This window comes from Tauraco erythrolophus, chromosome 6, assembly GCF_009769465.1.
Source record: "Tauraco erythrolophus isolate bTauEry1 chromosome 6, bTauEry1.pri, whole genome shotgun sequence".
NCBI lineage: Eukaryota > Metazoa > Chordata > Aves > Musophagiformes > Musophagidae > Tauraco > Tauraco erythrolophus.
This window is the reverse complement of record NC_141470.1, coordinates 38,525,432-38,543,381: the sequence shown is the minus strand read 5'-3', so window position 1 is coordinate 38,543,381 and position 17,950 is coordinate 38,525,432. Positions and strand designations below refer to the sequence as shown.

The 17,950-nt window shown below is 37.1% G+C and overlaps 1 long non-coding RNA gene across 1 annotated transcript in view; it reads left to right on the top strand.

Annotated features, from left to right (window-relative positions):
* Window positions 1-15,370, top strand: part of LOC147528602 (uncharacterized) — a 60,937-nt gene extending 45,567 nt beyond the window's left edge. The window contains exons 2-3 of the long non-coding RNA XR_015222222.1: window positions 13,870-14,020; window positions 14,874-15,370. This is a non-coding gene — a long non-coding RNA (uncharacterized LOC147528602). The remainder of the gene's footprint in view (window positions 1-13,869; window positions 14,021-14,873) is intronic.
* The last annotated feature ends 2,580 nt before the right edge of the window (window positions 15,371-17,950 follow it).

Genomic DNA, 17,950 nt, shown 5'->3' with positions numbered 1-17,950 from the left:
GCATTTGTCTTTGTTCCTCAGGTAGGGAAAAGACATTTGGGTCTGTGTTTAATGTTGTTTGAGATTGTTTGAGAGAGTATTTTATATTACAGTTTCGTGTGCTGCATTTAGAAATGCGTAAGATTTTGCCACTGTGTCAAGTCCCTGGCTATCATAAACACAATGTCTTGTAACTTGTTTTACCAAGTGGGATTTTAAAAACATATAAAGTCTTTTGATCCCACTGCCCTCACTGGAAGTTTTTTCAAGACCCAGAGCATTGGTCTCCCTGCTGTGTTGGTGGAGGACAATTACACATCTTCTCGGCCTTTGCTCTCCTAGACTGGAAAGGCCAAACTCATCTAGTCTTTCCTATGAACAACTGTTCATTTCCCTGGACATTGTAGCAGCCTTGCTCCATATCCGGATATTACATGTCTTTCTTGAGTGACCTGTCTACAGTTTTCAGAGGGCTAAGCAAGACTTTAAGGAAATGCAATATTTCTAGATTTTTATTGAAAATTTCTCTGCCAGCACTTCATGGGATTGTTTTGCCCTTTCCCTAGCTGCATCACTTTGCTTCCATCAGCTGTTATACAGATTGATTCCTTCTTCCTGTGAGAAAGCAAAGGGACATACTATTTCTTTATTACAGGCTGTATATCTATGCATAGGTTCGAAAAGAACTGTAGCAATATTTGGGGCATGTTAGTTAAATTGCAGATTATGTGCAAAAGTCAAAATAGTTGTCTGTGGTAAAAAAGTCCATGACTTGAAAACTGGCTAAAAAATGTTTGTTTTAGTTTCTGGATCTCTACTATTTAAGACAACAAACTTTCTAAGATTGGTCATGGCTGCCAGACAGTGAAATCAACAAGGCAAAAGTTTTCCTTTACTGTCACCACATCTGCTCTTTTATTAGATTTTGTTTATTATGTATTTACACAGTAGCAATCCAAATATAGTATCTGGTTTGGATTTGTTTTGTTTCCTGAAAAGTGAAATACAGTTTGGGTTCCTCTAAGATAAATATTATACAATCTCTCAACTCCTGCAGTGTATAAGCAAGGTACTGTGAGAATGTGCAACTGTCCTTAAATGTCCATGGAAAAAGTTTGCAAATATCTCATGTTTTAGCCATTTTTTTATAGTCATGCAACAGACTTTTGTGCAAAGTAAACCAATGTAAAACCAATCAACTTATTTTAGCCACAGTGATGACACGTAACTACCAATATTACCTCACAGCATGTCACAAGACATCCTTACATTCTACTCACTTGTACTTCATTTATTCCAGAAACTCATCAAGTCACTTCAGTATAAGTATATTAAAAAAATTAAAAATTACTGAGTACCACAAAGCTCTTTAAAGTCAGATTTCCATAAATTTGCACGGTACTAAATATTGTCAGTGTTAAGCAAATGAGAGCAAATAAGTATGTTAACGTGGAAACATTGCTTAAGCAAATAGAAGCTCTTCTATATGGTTCTATACCATTTCTATAATTTTATATGTGATTTGACTTGATTTTTTTTTTTTTAATTAAAAAATGGTTTGAAAGTGCCTGTAGGTAATCAGGACATTATAAATTAATTTTTAATTCTTATTTTTGCTGGTTCAGCTGGAATTATAGCTCTTAATCTTCTGAATTTACCATTTCTCTGCTGTTGCCATAGTGAAATCAGGTAGAGCAGGCAAAGCTGTACTCTGTCTTCTCTTTGAACTTAACTAAAAATAATGCTTAATCTGTTGGAATGGCTTTAGAAATAGCTTTTAAAAATGTTAATGTGGATTTAGCAGTTGTGGAGAGGGAGAGATATTCCGGTCTCTGAGTGGAAGTCCTATTTACCTTCAGCAAAAATAGAATACCTGTAAGAGCAGTGCAAGTTTTCCTTTACTAGTTCATCCTAGTGCTTTAGCCCTAGGGAACCTTAAGGAAAAAAATGTATATGCCTGCCTGTATACATCTTGCTGTCAGATACTTCTGAGCGGGGAAGGAGTATGGGGCAGCTGGGTTTTTTGACGGAGTGGCTGGTTTTTCTAACCAGGACAGAACATACCGCGCTGTTACAAGTGATAATCAGTTTGTATCTCAGTAGCGTGATGGAAATAATTTTGTCAGCAGAGGAATTCCACATAGCAAAGGCTTGGTGCCGAAAAGCTCCAAATCCCATTGCCGATTCATCTCATTCTTCAGGAAGATGGTGCCAGACTTGCCCAGTGTATTTGTATTGATGTGTAGTAATATGTAATATCTAAATAAGCTGTACCAGTCTGTTGTGCCTACCTCTAAGTCAATTCAGTTACTGAAAACTATGTGTAAAAGTTATCTCGAGTGTCAAAATACTAATTTGTAAGAAACATGATGCGTCAAAGGTGCAGTAAGTCAGGGGTTGATATGGAGAGATCCTAGAAGTAGAACGAAATGGTTCAAACTGCCTAAATGTTCGCTGACTGTTTAATTTAATGTGGTGCAGTTGTTGTCTCTTCTCACTTAATTATTGACTCTACTTTTTGGGTTTTTTTTCTTTTGAGTTTTATTCCTTTTTTTTTTTTTCCACCTTCTAGCTAATGATGGTCTAACTTGACCAGACAGGGAGACCTTCCTTTTTTCCAAGAGTGCTATAAACTGAGGGGAATGACAGGAAAAATATCTTGTGTCTTTTATTGTCTATATTGGGCTTCCATTACTCAGTTCAAGTTGAAAGTGTTATTCCCGTCTTCAACATATTCAGTGATCTGTGCTCAGGTTGGAGCAGATGGAAACCTTATGTCAGCACCTCTCCGTAAGCTGCATTATGGCTCTTCAGGACAAGTGGATTTCTGAGAGAGGTTTTCTTGAGAGGTTCCTGTAAGAGTACAGCAACTATGCAATTCAGGAACCATTTTTAACCTCTGTCTTTCATTAAATTTTGAACGTGTGGCATGCCTTGGCATCACAATCAGAAATACAGAGAGAACACCAGAAAATAAGTACTTTAAATAAGAAACAAAAAAGTCCTTGCAATTTTTGGCTGACAAGGGAAAGACAGCTGTTCACGACAGACACTAATCTTATCACTTAATGTACTTACTCTGAGCTTTTAGGCGATGTAAGAACCAAAAAACAGCAAGGTAGCTGTGCTCAGGTGGAAGTTAGCCAAGTCTCAGAAAAGTTGGTAAAACTGGCTGGTGTTTGGTTGTTTGTGATGTTCCAAGATGCTTACTTGTGCTTGATTTATCTTTCAAAGGAAAAGCTGTATTTCTGTATTTTTCTTCTTGTTGGTTTTCTTTTCTATTAGTTTTGCTTTCGTGTTAAAGGGAGCAGGAATTGAACAGGACTAGCAGCTCAATAACTCATATATTTTCTTGTTTTTTTTTTAAATGAGACTACTAGTGCTATCTTTGATGCCCTTAGAAGACTGCCAACCAACAATATTCCTTTATAAAATACACTGCATATAAAACAAAAAGGATTAAGAGAAACAGTTAAGGTGAAAAGATTATTCAGTACTAGAAGTTTTCAATGCTTAATGGATTTTTTCTTCTTTTTTCTTTTATTAAAATGTTAAAAATATATAACAGTGATGGTTACCAGACATCAAACCAGCAGTAACTGAGAAAAATCTTTGTTTCACACATAATGTTAATATTGCAACATTTTAAATGGATTTTATTCGTATCTTACCCACTGATGACATTAGACTCCCATTTTCAATACAGCAGTTTTTACAGTGTCCTCCAATTGAATAGTGCAGGTGCATATATTATACTGACTTTTGGGGAAAAAATACTACAGTCACTCTCATTTTGTTTTAAATTTGTCTAAAAGGATTTTGCTGTATTTAACACAGAGGCCTTGTGGCTATTGGGATAATAACATTCATACCATCTTTGGGAACAGCTAACATACAGAGGCTATGTACAGAGTAAGTGACTTGACAAAAGATCAATCTAGCAAATGCATGGTGAAGATGAAAAAAAAAAAACAACATAGGAATACCAAGTCTAACTTGGCTTCCCCTATTTTCAACATATTCTTATAACTCTATGAGGGAAAATACTCATGCTAATGTGATTTTATCATGTTGCAGACTTCTGGCTCAATTCTCATCGGACATGGATTGTAATATGTCACTGGCTATCTCGACTAATCTGCTGTTGCTTTTAAATCTTCACAAGCAATAGCATTTTCCTCTGATTCTTCCTTCCTTCTAGGCTCACTTACATGGCAATGTACATTTGGATATCTTCCTTTTGAACGGAATTCCATACCTTAACAGTGAGCCCAGAAAGGTTCAATGCATAGTAAGCATAGAAAGTTGAAAAGAAATTGTTTCTAGTGTTGGTATGTACTGAGAAAGAACAAATAACTTGTAAATAAATCTAAATGGCATTGTGAATTTTTCAGAGGGCACGTGCAGTAGAGCACTATGTATGTGTGTAAATAGTGAAGGAGACAAAAGGCAAAAAAAGGAAAGTGTATTTCTTCACACATCCCTAGTTATGCACTTGTTTGGTCTAATAATGAGAGTAACAATTTTACAGATTGCCTTGGTGGTCTCCTAAAGTCTCTGGAACAGTCTCCACCTTTCACCATGTGAAGCGTTTTTGTAGTCTTCTGAGAGACTGGAGATTTTGCAGGTGATACAAGTTATGACGTAAGACTTCAGTATCTCAGAATGCACTCCTTTTCTGAATAACAACTAAAAACTAAGTTATGTTCAAATACGAAGTGGGGCAGGGCCAACTCGGATTGTGCAGACACTGGCTATATGTACCAACTGGGAGACAAGCTGAAGAGCCTCAGGGATTAGAAGTAAGTGAATGCCAGACACAATTAAAAGTATGCCAGCTGATTCCAAGGGCAGCAACAATATTCCAGGTCAGAGGAAGTGTTTGCTTTCATTCTGGGTGGGCATCAGGTACCACAGTAATAGGCAGCAGACGTAGTACTTGCTTTTTCATCTGTTCCCTGCTTAACATGGATAGGTGACTTACACTTTGAGAGACAGTAAATTTAAGTACAGCGTCACCCATGAAATATTTCTGCCTGTCAATTATGCACAATAGTGTGTTTGGCAGTTAACTGCTAAGCAGCATTGTGTGAAGATACTCAGTGTGATTTACTATCCAGTCTTGGACTAATTCTCTGATCTGGGAAGTTGAAAGCGCAAACGAGCTGTCCTCCATTTGTTAATTCATCTGTTACATTGTTTGTTTTATTGTATATTTGTGTATAAGGATTCGGAGATACAGAATTGTCTAATAATTCATTCAAAATGTCTTGAGATAGCTTTAATGCTGGCTCCAAGATTTATACTCGACAAATGCTAAACACACAGGCACATAGTGCATTTATTTATCAACGTTTTCACTATCAAAATTTGCTGAACAACTTTTCCGATTAGTTTGGTTCTATTTTACAATAATTATTAAACAAAAGTAAATTGCTCTGAGAGCGGTCCTGCCTCCTCTGTTAAATGCACTTTTGGCATATCCTATCACTCTGGCAAGCGCTGTCACCAGATAAACAGCTGCACAGAAAGAAAGGATTGCTGCAAACTTTGAGGCACTCACAGATTATTCAGATATCATCTTGCACTGGCCTTAGGATGGCCTGTTACTTCCAGCTCTAAAAATAAACAACTATTAATCACCTAATGGCAACATGAGTTGACCAGCACTTATGGCTGCCCAGACCTCAATCTAACGGTACTCAAAAGCTTTTCTCATGTTTTCTGTCACTGGGGATAAGAGGTAGTTTGCAGCCAAGCATTCCTTTGGGAGGACTGCTGTGAGTTTAACAAAATGTTTGAAATAACCTCAGTAACTCCTCTCAACACTGATCTACAGCTTCAAACGTGTGGAATCAAACAATAGCGGCCTTGCATCGACAGTCTCTGGAGAGTGAACTAATGGCATAAGGTTTTCTCAGGGAAACTGAGTAACAAGCAAGTACCTCAGGAAGCACCATTCTTTGCCTGAGTTTAATCAGAAAGCGTTGCTTCCAGCGACAGTATGTGGAATATCTGTAATGCAAACAACCACCTTTTCTCCCCACCTTTCCAAAGGATATCCGCTTTCTTGGAGTGTCTTAACTGGTAAATAAAGTCAGCACAACTTACATAGAAGTAGCATAGCTTTAGTAAACTAGTTGTCAAATTGCGTGTTGCATGGAAGGGTATTGCTGCTTTGGACATGAATGCACTTGTAGAGGTACAGGAAAACAGTGTGCTAACCCTGAATTGTAAAAGACAAATGGAACTGCTAGTACAGAATCTTAGACTTTCTCCATCGGAAAGGAATTGCTAAAACTTCTAAAGAAGATGTAGAAAGCTTTCTTACATTGTGCCTTTCAGGTTCAGATTTTTTGGTTGAGCTGCTTTTGCTTAGTTATGCCCATCATCCAGGGTGCCTGAAGTCACTTCGCCCTGTATTGAGATGGTTAAGTGTTGTAAGATCCTTATATTTCAGGGGAACTTGAACCTATCTCCAAATTACCAAGTAAGGTACCTGGAACACTGTCTGTTGTCTCTTTTGGATAGATACTGAAACTAACTTCCCAGGCAGCTAAAATGCATTATTTTCCAAAATACATGCCCAAGTGATCTCCACTAAAGCCAGAGATAACTTTGGTCATTATTTCCATGAACCACTACAGCAGTATAAGGATGAACAATTTATTTTCTAAAATGCTGATTTGAGTACCATGTTAATTTTCAGTACATCAGCCCGGTCCTGCAGTGCAGGCATAAGGGGCACCTTATAAGTCTCCCTTTACAGCACAAAACTGTAAGTCTGATGTGCAAAGCATCTACCTGGTTTTGAAGATGCTTAGACTGTTTTGCCCTACGTTACATGCAGCCACTTTGAGAGATGAGCATTTGGAATACTATTAATAAGCAACCAAATATTATGTTTTACTAGAAGTTAGGATGTGAACCAACAAAACTTGAGAAATTCAAAGTTCACTCAAGGCTCTCTTGTCTTAGTGACAAGCTGCCTTGAGCCAGTATGTGTTTTCTTTCTCACTCACTGCATCAGTCTTCGCTTAGAAAGCCTTGATCCTTGTAAATCAGTGTAACCTTAATGTTAGTTAATCATAGCTTTTAAAAGTTAATTTCCATGAGAACTGTATTTTTAGAAAAACGTAACTTGTCATTGAGGATTATAAAAATCCTTTATTTGCCTGGAGAACAGTACTCAGATCTGAATGAATAAGTGTAAGTGAATAATGTGTTTCGACAGTTTGTTTATTAAAAATGTATTATGCAGCTAAAAGTTATATTGTCTTTATAATATTTAAATGACAGTGACTTGCACAGTTTTTGGTGCATTCTATTAATATGCATTTAAAAATTTTGCTATGCAAAATTCTAAAATATTTTTAAGTCTCTTACGTCCACATAAATATCACTTGATTTGGTTTTATTTCTCCAAATGCCAAAAGCAATTAAATCATATTATAAGCCTGATGACATGTTGCTATTTGATTGATGCCTTAACAGGCTCATTGCAGATATAAAAAGACAGCTAGTATATTAAAAAAAAAAAAAAAAAAAGCTCATTAACATTTAATCATATCCAAGAGAGGTGTGACTGTAGAGACAGAGACCAGATATTAGTTTCCATCCACCTTTTTTCACCTGACAATTCCAACTTCCACATCAGCTACATATAACATCAATATCTGGCATTCATAGAAATGCCTACCTTTCTCAGCCCAAAAGAAATTCCCATTTTTGAATCAAAACCTTCTTGGAAATGGGAATCTCATAGAATATTAATAGACTTTAATTTTTTTCCTTGTCATCAGTATAAATAAGACTTCCCCCAACTACTGTGGTAACATCAAAGCTTAAAGCAAATTAGGTTTTACTTGCTTAATTTTGCCTTAAGCAGCATAAACTGGATGCCTGGATCTCTGAGACATAATATGCTTCTAACTTCTGTGTGTGAGGCTTGATATAGTGCTTGCTGTGGACAAGTTTCCTATGATCTTTAAAAGTATGTGATCAGAACTCGTTAAACTTTTTCTTCAGCCACCTTTGCAAGGAAATACATTTTTTGTGCAGTTGCTACTGCAGGAAGACAGTGTTATCGTAAGGGAGTTGGGCTGAAAAATGTTATAGCTTTCTGAGTTACAGGTTAAGGATCAGATTTTTAAAGCAAAAACCTGTTCAGTTGCTTCATTTTACTAAGTATTAGTTTTTTTTTTCTTCTTTCGACCAGATTTGGTGAAGTCAAAGAAATAAGGTGCTGGGTAATGCCATGAAGGCACCTTTTATTTAGATCAGTGTGTGTGTGTCCCTGGGTCACAAAAGCTGTGGAGAATTTTAAAAGTGACAGGGATAATAAAACCCCACAGTTATCTTTAAATTGCATTCAGAGTTTTTAAAATGCACTGTCTTCACGCACAAGTACCTTTATTTGATTTTAACACTCTATATAAATGAATAGTAGCAGAAATACCTTGTTGTAAACCATTCTGAACTAGGCCTGTGGTAGCTGTTTAAATGGAAAATTTCTTGCTAATCAAAGTCAGTTTCTGAGCAGTGACTATTAAATGTTTGCCAAGATATATAATGCTGTGTCATCAGCAGTAGTAAACTGGTCTAGACATAAGGAAGCTGTCTGACTGATGCCAGTTGACCTTACTTGAAAATGTGGTCTGCAGTTGTTGCCTACTAGCCTAGCTCTGCTAGTATCTAAATTCCCTCCACTGACACAAATGAGACTTATACAAGTACACTAAAATAAGCCTGTGAGTCTTTAAACAGTAAACTTCTTAGTTATTATAGGGGTGTTAATTATTATATCTTCAGAGCTATTAGTACTACAAGTAAAACCAGTTTACTCACAACTCTGATTCTCAAGAACCATGTTAAATTGGCTTAGAATGTAATAATGTATTCGTGAATTTTTGTAATTCCCTTTTCTCAGGAAGTAAGTAGTGATGTGCAAGTGATAATTCTTAAATTGATATTTCTTGATATTTAAAAATAAAAACAAGAAAACAAAGGCAGCCTTTTAGATGGCACTTTTGATGATCTGACATTAAGAAGTGAGGGACTAGAATGCGGTCCTTCAAAGACACATTCAGATGTGACCTTCACCAACCAGGTAGACTGTTACGCGTTCGTATAACATGAATAGTCATCTGAATCTGTTTGATAAAATATTTGCTTAAATACATGCATATTAGAAATAATAATTCATATGCCAGCATTTCATTATGACAGTCTCTTGGAATTAAAATTATTTACGTTATGCTCAGATGCATACAACCCATCTATAACAAATCGACTAAGAATAAAGTGAACATTTATTTAAAAACAGTTGCAAGATGTTTTACATTTCTGCTCAGAATCGAGCAGTGTGTTGAAAATGCATTTTTCATAAAACCACATGCAAGGCTTTTTGATGGTGAAAAAATCCACTCACAACAGCCACATGTCTAGGCAAATCCTTAGAAGCTAGTAGGGACCCCACACAGACCTTCCAGAAGAAAAGACATTACTAGAAAGTAGTTTCTCTTGAAGTGAAGTAGAATATGTGTGAGCCTACTAGGCACTTCGATAAATAAATAAAAGTCTTTTTTCTTTTCTAGCACAAAAGTGGTTCAACTGGAGGGCAAGTTAAACCTAGATTCACATTTTACTTGGTTTTTTCTTTCCCTTTTGTTTCTTAAGTGATCCCTTGGCTTATACGAAGATGTGATTATTGTTTTTTAAAGAAAAAGAACCATTTGGCTTTGGGTTATCTGAATTTTACTTACCTTCCTGGCTTTTCAGCATATCTCTGTGAAACTCCTTTCCAAGAACAAAGCCCAGTGTCCCAGGATTATTAATGTACAAATCTGTACTCCTTCTGCTATGGGTTTCTTCAAAAATCAGTGTCATTAAACCAGTACAAAAGATCCTCTGAATGCTCTTAACTTAGTGCAAAGCTGACTTATTTAAAGAAGTATGATCAGACACAAGTTTTATCTAAAGCACCTTTGAGCCTGTAATTATATTTAACTAGACTCAAACTGTATTTTACTATCTCCAGTATCTATCTCAAGTCCTTCAGTCGATTCTTTGAAAGACACCGTCTGCCACCCTTAGTACTTGGACTAAATTTAGTCTTCTTCATCAAGCCTGAATTAGGCCTAAACTAATCCATGGGCTTTTGTAATCCTGCGCTCTTGCCATGCCATAGGGTCATAAGCCTGTCTACCTCCTTTTTGGCACTTCTGGCATTCTGACCCCACACCAAACTGCAGCTAGATTGGCTTTGGCTGCCTTGTAAGTCAAAACTTCTAATGTCAAAACTAGACAATGACTAAACCAGGATTTATATAATGATAACTACATATTTATTGGTTGATTTTTAAGTAAACTGATGCAACCTGGGTGGACAATTTTCACCTGCTATGTTTATTGTATTCTCAAGGAAGCTTACCTTTATATTTCCTGTTTATTCTATTTTTACTGCATGGAATTAACCAAACCTTAGTTACTTGGTTTTCTTTTCAGCTTTAAAAAGAAGCTCCACATAAAAGTAAAGTTCTAAAAGTAATAGTTTTACTGGAATAGGTGAAACTACAGTTTTGTACAACTTTTGGCCACGTTCCTTCGCACTTAAGTTTTTCAGGGTAAGAACTAAAGACAGGGCAGGAAAAACACAAGGTAAGCACATTTTTAGGGATTTCGACAGTTTTTCGGGCCAAGAACAAAAACCGTAGGTGTCCCTAGTTTGTTACATTTTAAGCCTGATTTTCTTTTTAAGCTTAAACTATATCTCCAGTTTGTCTTTCATGGGGAACAGGATAACCTGGCCTGTATCACATATCGTATCTATGTAGTTTTAGAAACATTTGGTACAGTAAAAGTTTTTTTCTCCTCTGAGCTACTAAATGAGTCCCCTTTCCATAGCAATAGTAAGTAAGCAGTCTGTCATTTTAATTTATTCTCCTGTGTAAACCAGGGTTAGTCACTAACTTGTTAAATGTTACGATTGAGGCAGAAATAAATTTGTAACTTTATTTTGTAATTCACAGCATTGAGTTTTTTTCTTCATGGTGTTATATCTGCACTTTGAAAGGAGTTGAATTAAAAAGGATAGTTCTTACTTCGAGGTTATGCTTCCCTACCTCATCCCGTTACACAGAAAGGTTAAGTGTCTTTTCAAATTAAGGCAACAGTAATTAACCAGTAGCATTGTTTGTGATTTGCCAACTCTGGGCGTTAATGAGAGAGAAATTAGCACTTAGCAGCAGGAGTTCCTGGTAGTCAGTGGCAAATGCTTAATGTGCCAACAAGTTAATTTTGGTCTTAAGTACTGCAATTAAGTGTTTTTAAGCAAAAGTATGGTATGGTTTTTATGTGATGATACATACGGGTTGTGTGATACAGAGCTGTAATAGAAGGAATGACACAATATAGTGGCAAAAAGTGCAACCTAGGCAGCACAGAGCAAATAGTTTTGCCGTAATAACACAGTCAAAAGCAGAATTGATGGATGTTTTCATGCTAAAGATGTACTTGCTCCTGCAATTAACAGTATGCAGATGTTCTTTATGTAAATGTTATCATCAAATTTGGCATTTCTGAATATAATTTTTTAAGCACAAAATATTCCTGAAAAATTGTGCTTGAGCTGTGATGATTTGCTAGAAAGACATAAAGTAACCTTCTAAGGAGTCTTGAAATATTAATTTTATTAAAAATTACAATTTAAAAAAAAAAACTAATAACTTAAGTGCAGCGTCCCAAGTGTTTTGTCGTGAATAGGGGATTCAGACTGCCACACAGAGCAAAATGAGCCCTTCAAAACTTGGGCTGAGCAGCTGCTCATTAGCATCAAGATTTTACCTGCCACACGCTCGTAATGAGTAAGTACTTGTGTACATTTCATAGCTTCTGCCTTGCATAAAAAGCAGCCCATCAGAAATGTAAGGTCTGCTCCCTATCTTCTGGGGATTTTTACTTTCAAAATAACTTTGGTTAGCATGTAAGTACATCGCCACCCGATTATCCCTTTTCTATGTCTGATTAATGTAGGAACAGGTACGTAGTCTGAAATAACAAAGGCAGGCCCGTCCTGCATCAGCAAATCACTGCCTCTCACTGGAGGCGGTGAGCACCAGCCCTTCGCCTCGCTTGCTGCCTGCTCCTCGGGGCTGCTGGGCAAGCAGGCCTCCGGGGTACAGGGAGGTCCTGCACGTCTTGGCCGCACGTGAACTTGAGCAAAGGAAAATGGAGAGCAGTCCTTAGAGACGGGAGAGGCTGAAGTTGTTGGCCAGCCAGAGAAAACTTAGGAACTATGTGTAGGCAGCATCGTCCTTCGTGTGAGCCACTTTTAGTCTGTGCTTTATTCAGTGCTAAACCTGTTTGAATACATTAGCAAGTATAGCAGGATTTGTCAGAGTTTTAACCTCTATGCTTTCAAATACAGTTGCAAAAAGCACGCTCGACAGTGTTGCCTCAGCTGTGCTCAGGGGTGATTTACTTTGCCACTAAACTTGCGGCCACTTCTGTGTTGAAGGGTAGTAGCCATAAACCAGAGTGGTGACATTGGTGACAATGGTAACGCTATGCAGCAGTTTTGGGCAAAAGACTACCATATCTAATTGAAACTGCAGGAGGAAGCCACAGGGGTTTCTTCTTCCTTTGATGCCTGTTCCATTACATGAGCACATCAAATAGAGTTTTCCCTCCGTTGTTGGAAAGAAACCACCCTAATGAAGCTGGTCTGGCACTACCCAGGGTTTTGAGTGCTTGTATTGTCTGCTAAGTGGACATTTAGGTTACCATGCACCCCCTCAACACATTTTTATTATAATTAAACATTAACAAAAATTTGCTACCATATTGGTTGAGTCCTGAGCACGGCTCTGCATATAAACTATTACATGACATTCTATTGAACTTTTTCTTGCACAGACGGTATCTAACAGCTCATCCTGCACTGTTGTTTTTGGCAAGTCCACTACAGCATATAATAAATCAAGGGAAGAAAAAGCTTTTTGGCCTAATGTTGTACAGACTGCTGTAATGTTAGACTACAGAAAGCAGTTCTGTTTTTAGACATCCTTTTACTAACCCAACATTCATAATTTATGATTTCACTGTAAAATTCCTGCAACACTACACCAAAAGTAGTGCTGCCCTTTAATTAAGTGCTCTCAGTAGGAAAAACGTGAAACTGATGTGCAAAACATATCGCAGTACACAGTGATTGATAGTGATTACTTCTTTATGAACCCAGCCTGAAGGTCTGAACTTCCTGATGGGTAAAATAGTCCATGGGGCTACTTCCTGAGATTGCCTAGTGGGGATCAGTCAGAGTTAGCAATATCTGAGGAATTCCTGAGGCACATCTCAGATGTTACAGCAGAAACTTTCTTTCTGAATTGTGTGTTATGTTAATAATTACTTGAATAATAGCTCATTGTAGAGATTATATTTTAAGGATTCATTGTTATTGTCATGATATCACAATTTGCATGAACTGAGACTTGCATAAACCCTTGTATTTTTAGTGCTTGCATGTCCAAATCTGAAAAAACAGAGTGCATGACAAGACAGACTTTTATATGTATCAAAGTTACTAAACGTTATTTAATAGTTAAGGCATAGGTCTTTTTTTACTGATACGTGCAGAGTATTCAAAGGTGAAAACAAAACTCTGATGTGGATTGTTCAAGTCTCTAAATAGCATTTTTATTCATGGAATCGGGTATTAATGACATATATCCATTCAACATTGATTAAAATTTGGAAATTCAACGGAGGTCAAATACTCTCTCCAGTTTTGCGGTGAAATTAACAGATTTACTTGTGTTGGAATTGCAGAGGTGAGGCATTAAAGTTCACCCAGCACAATCACATAAGTTCATTTTCCTTTTTGCTTGATAGATTTGGCCCTGGATTAGTCATCTACTGGTACGGATTTATTGAAGAGCTGGACTGCCATCGCGAACGTGGTATCCTGCTAAAGGACTGCTTTCCTACTGACATTGTGACTCTGCGGCACAGCATGGCTCAACGCTGATGTTGGGAGGAAGAGGTAAATCCAGAAGCAATTTTACTTTCCTGCAGTGTAAACTAATGGCAGCATCTGCCCTGAACTTCAGCTGAACTCCTGCTGCCTGCCCTTATGCTACTGCCTCTTTACACAAACATATCAAGAGTTTCTGTTTTGCTTCAGACCTCTGTTGTGATCAGCCAAAAAAGATGGACACAGCCCACTCATTATCAGCATTTCTGTCTCTGTCAAACAGCTAGTTTCTAGATACTCATAATCTTTCTTCCTTACAGATGGCTTCTTCTAGCATTCTAAACAAAGACAAAAATGCAGAGGCTGAAAGGTGCAACTTTCAGTTCTTACCCCTGTTACAGAGTCACCTTAAAAAATAAGCGGCTTTTTTATGGTTTCACTCAGAAGTTTATTCAGTGCTAGTGATCTGACCGAAACACCTACACCGATGTGGAAAATTGGTGAAGACTGTTGTTCTGAGGGTTAAAACAACGTAATGCATAGCTCATAAAGCCCAAGTGGTAAGACAGGAGCATATAATTTCTGGCTGTTACAGCAAATAGCTGGATTTTGAGACAATAATTGGTGTATGTGTTTCGTCACTATCTGGTTGCTAAAATCAACAGTGGAATACCAAGTTAGCAATTAAAAAAGAATTTGAGTGAGGGGATTTTAGGGGCATTGAAATGAAGAGTAAGGATTTATTTTATATATATGTGCCCGTGAAGTCTGGGGTTAGTTTTGGGATTTTTTTTATAAGTGGTTTAATGACTTCAAAATAAGCTGTGTTTTGTCTTTTTCTCTCCACTTCTCTGGGGAATCCATACCTAGGAATTTTTCTCTCAGCTGATTTTAAGGAAGGAATCTGTCTTGACCCCTATAGGTACTGCAACATGAAATTTTCTGGCATACTGAAGTCCAAAAGAGCAACATGCAGGAGCTTTCTGTGTGGATTACTTCCGAAGAAGATTACCATCCTGATATTCAAGAAGGGGAGTTTAAAAAAAAAAAAAAAGAAACCAGTACTTCATACTGGATCAGTTCCATGAGACAAATAAAGCACACAAATGGGCATAAGTTTCCTGCGTACTTAGGTATTCTTGTAAGAGTATTGTTTTTCTCTCATTGGAACCACCGAGATCCAAGGTACATTGAGGTGGGTGTTAACCCTCCTTGTAGTTTTGAGGAGTTCAATGTCATTCTATTTCCATCCTCATCGCCTCTCAGAGGGGCGGTGTTGGGCCTCAGGTTTGTGCTGTCAGTTAGAGGTTCTTAATGATAGCAGCTTATTGGGCTTGACACTCTTCGATGGTCTTCTTTGCTAACTGGCATTCAGGAAAGGACAAAATATTTTAAAAAGGCAATGAGAGTTTTGCATGTATGCTCACCATGTTCAGATTTTCAGAGGAGTTAAGCAGAGGTAAGGATTCAGTTGTAGAATTAAAGGTATGGTAGCAGTCTCCCCTAAAGCACAAGTTGATAAGGTCTTCCAGAAGGAAAGAGTCTTTAAAACATTGTGGTGCATATTGATCATCTTTTTTCAGTTGAGGTGATACTTTGTTGCGTCTGTATGATTTCAGAAATCATATGCAGACTTTTTACAGTTTTGCCTTGATTAAAAGAAAAGGTATTAATCCTATTCAGTTTTTTTCAGCTGTAGTTTTCAGATGCATACGCAGTATTTTTATTTGAATTTTTAGTTCCACTTTAACACTATTTGATAAGTTTCAGACAGGAGTTTGTCATTTGACTAGTCTTTAATTTTCAGGAAAAAAATATCTTTAGTGCTCTTAGAACTCTGTCCCTTGCTGCAGAGATAACTAGTACAGCTCCACTACAGTGAGTTATTGTTGCACAGAGATTATTTTCTTGGATTGAATGTGTTATAGAGGAAAGATTTATTTAAAAAAAAAATATTCAAACACCTGTAACTCATTTATGTTCAGCTATTTAAGGTATTGTGCTAGCTTATTTTACTTGACCAGCTTTAAGGATCTGCCCATAAAGATACACAGAAGCAATCTGTGAAGTGTACCTGCCTGATGCTACACAGAAGCTGCATTTAGGGTGTTACTGCCCCTGGGACTTTTAAGTGTGGTTTAAGATAGTGGAATGTGTAAAATCAAGAAGAGAATAAAAAAGAAGAAATAACTGAACATTATCGTAGCAGAAAATTCAGAAGTAATATGGTTGTCTCAGCAAAATGGGTTTTAAGGGCAAACTGAATTTGTTTTAGCTAGTGCATATGCTTTCTGTTGTATGAAATCATTTAATCAGCTTTTACATGATGCACTAATGCTGCTTTTTCTTTTTGAATAAATTAAATCTGTCTGCACAGATGTTGAAAATTCTGCTCAACCTCTATCAAAGCTTTGCTTTATTTGTTTTTACATTAAACAAATTTATGTGGGAACACACAGATAAATCAGGTTAGGCTTGTATTTGTTTATTTATTCCTCTACCTAATGCTGTGACATAACAGGTTGGAAAGCAGTACAGCTGTCTTTAATCAAAGCTTTGACCTCATCTTTATATATTGCCCCCTTTAAGAATCTTTGTATTAGAATGAGGATGAAATAAGCCCAAAAGTGTACATACTGTACTAATTTCATTACATGCAATCAAACAAGCTTTGCCACCACAAAAATTAGGACTGTACCACTATTTTAAATTATGAAAGCACAACATTCAAAAATTAAGACTACTTTGTTATTCCTACTTGTATCTTGATAAAACCCTCGTTTGTGTATTTCTCTGTTTATCAGCTGTAAACGTCACTTTAATGTGAAAGAGGAGAGACTGATATTTGTTTGTGGGTTGTTTTTGGTTTTGTTTTCTTAAACAACACTGTAATCATTGGAACCTTAAAATTAAAGCCAAATCCAGTTTTATGGAGTATTCTGTAGTGTGTGCTAATGAATTATGCCAAGCCAGAAAACAGAAGTGTGCATAAAACTGAATGATGTTCTCACTGGCATATATAGACTTGCCAAGCATCTGCTCTTGCAAGCACTGTAATAAGGCCTGTTCTGAGCTTTAGGAATTGATGTAATTGTGTCAAACAGGGAAGTAAAACTTCCTTGTACAGGAGAAACAGCACCATGGTGGGTCACACTCTAATATAAAAAGGACAGCATTTTTTTTTTCCATTCCTGTGTTCTGGGGACTCATGATTAGTATAAGTTTAATAATCTTTCCCTAAATCCAGCTCAGAGCAGAATAAAACGCTGAGGAAAAAGGAACGAATGTCTTACTGTGCTTACTGCATTACTATTTTATCACATAACTACTAGTTCATGAATAATTTTCATCCTATTTTGTTATATTCACTCATTCAAAAAGTCATTCCTTCCTGACATTTGCTTTTGGATTCTTCTGCCATCTAGACTACTGCAGAAGACTATTCATGGCTCTTTCCATTTGCCTTTAAATCCTCCCCTTTTAGTTTTCCATCTTTTTTAACCGTTCTCACTTACTTATTCAGTATCCTCCCATTTGCTCTGGATTCCTCTTTGAAAAGCCGGTCCTGTGTTTTCTGCTGCCTGCTTCTGTTTCCAATACTACATCTGAAGAGAACTGTTTCCAGTTCTGTATGCATTTGGGCTGACACATCATCTCAAGCAATTTTGTTCTTACTCTAATTTAAATAGCAGCTTTGGGTACCAGGCAGACTGTCCTCAAATTTCCACCCTGCGTTGTAACAGAGAAACATGGTGATGCTCCTCTTCGTTATTCTCTTGGTTTGAAATACAGGTCCTTTCCGCAGGCTGGGAATGTTGCAGAGCGGAGTTCTAGTGCAAAAAAATCACTCCTGTATCAAGAGTAGAGTTCTACAAAGGACTAAGTTAAGAGTGCACCTGTGCTACTAGAAAATAGGCATAGCCAATATTAGGAATTTAGCTGTTACAGCAGCCTCTTTCATTAAGGGGACTCACTTTCTGTAAGTTCACGCCTAGCTTG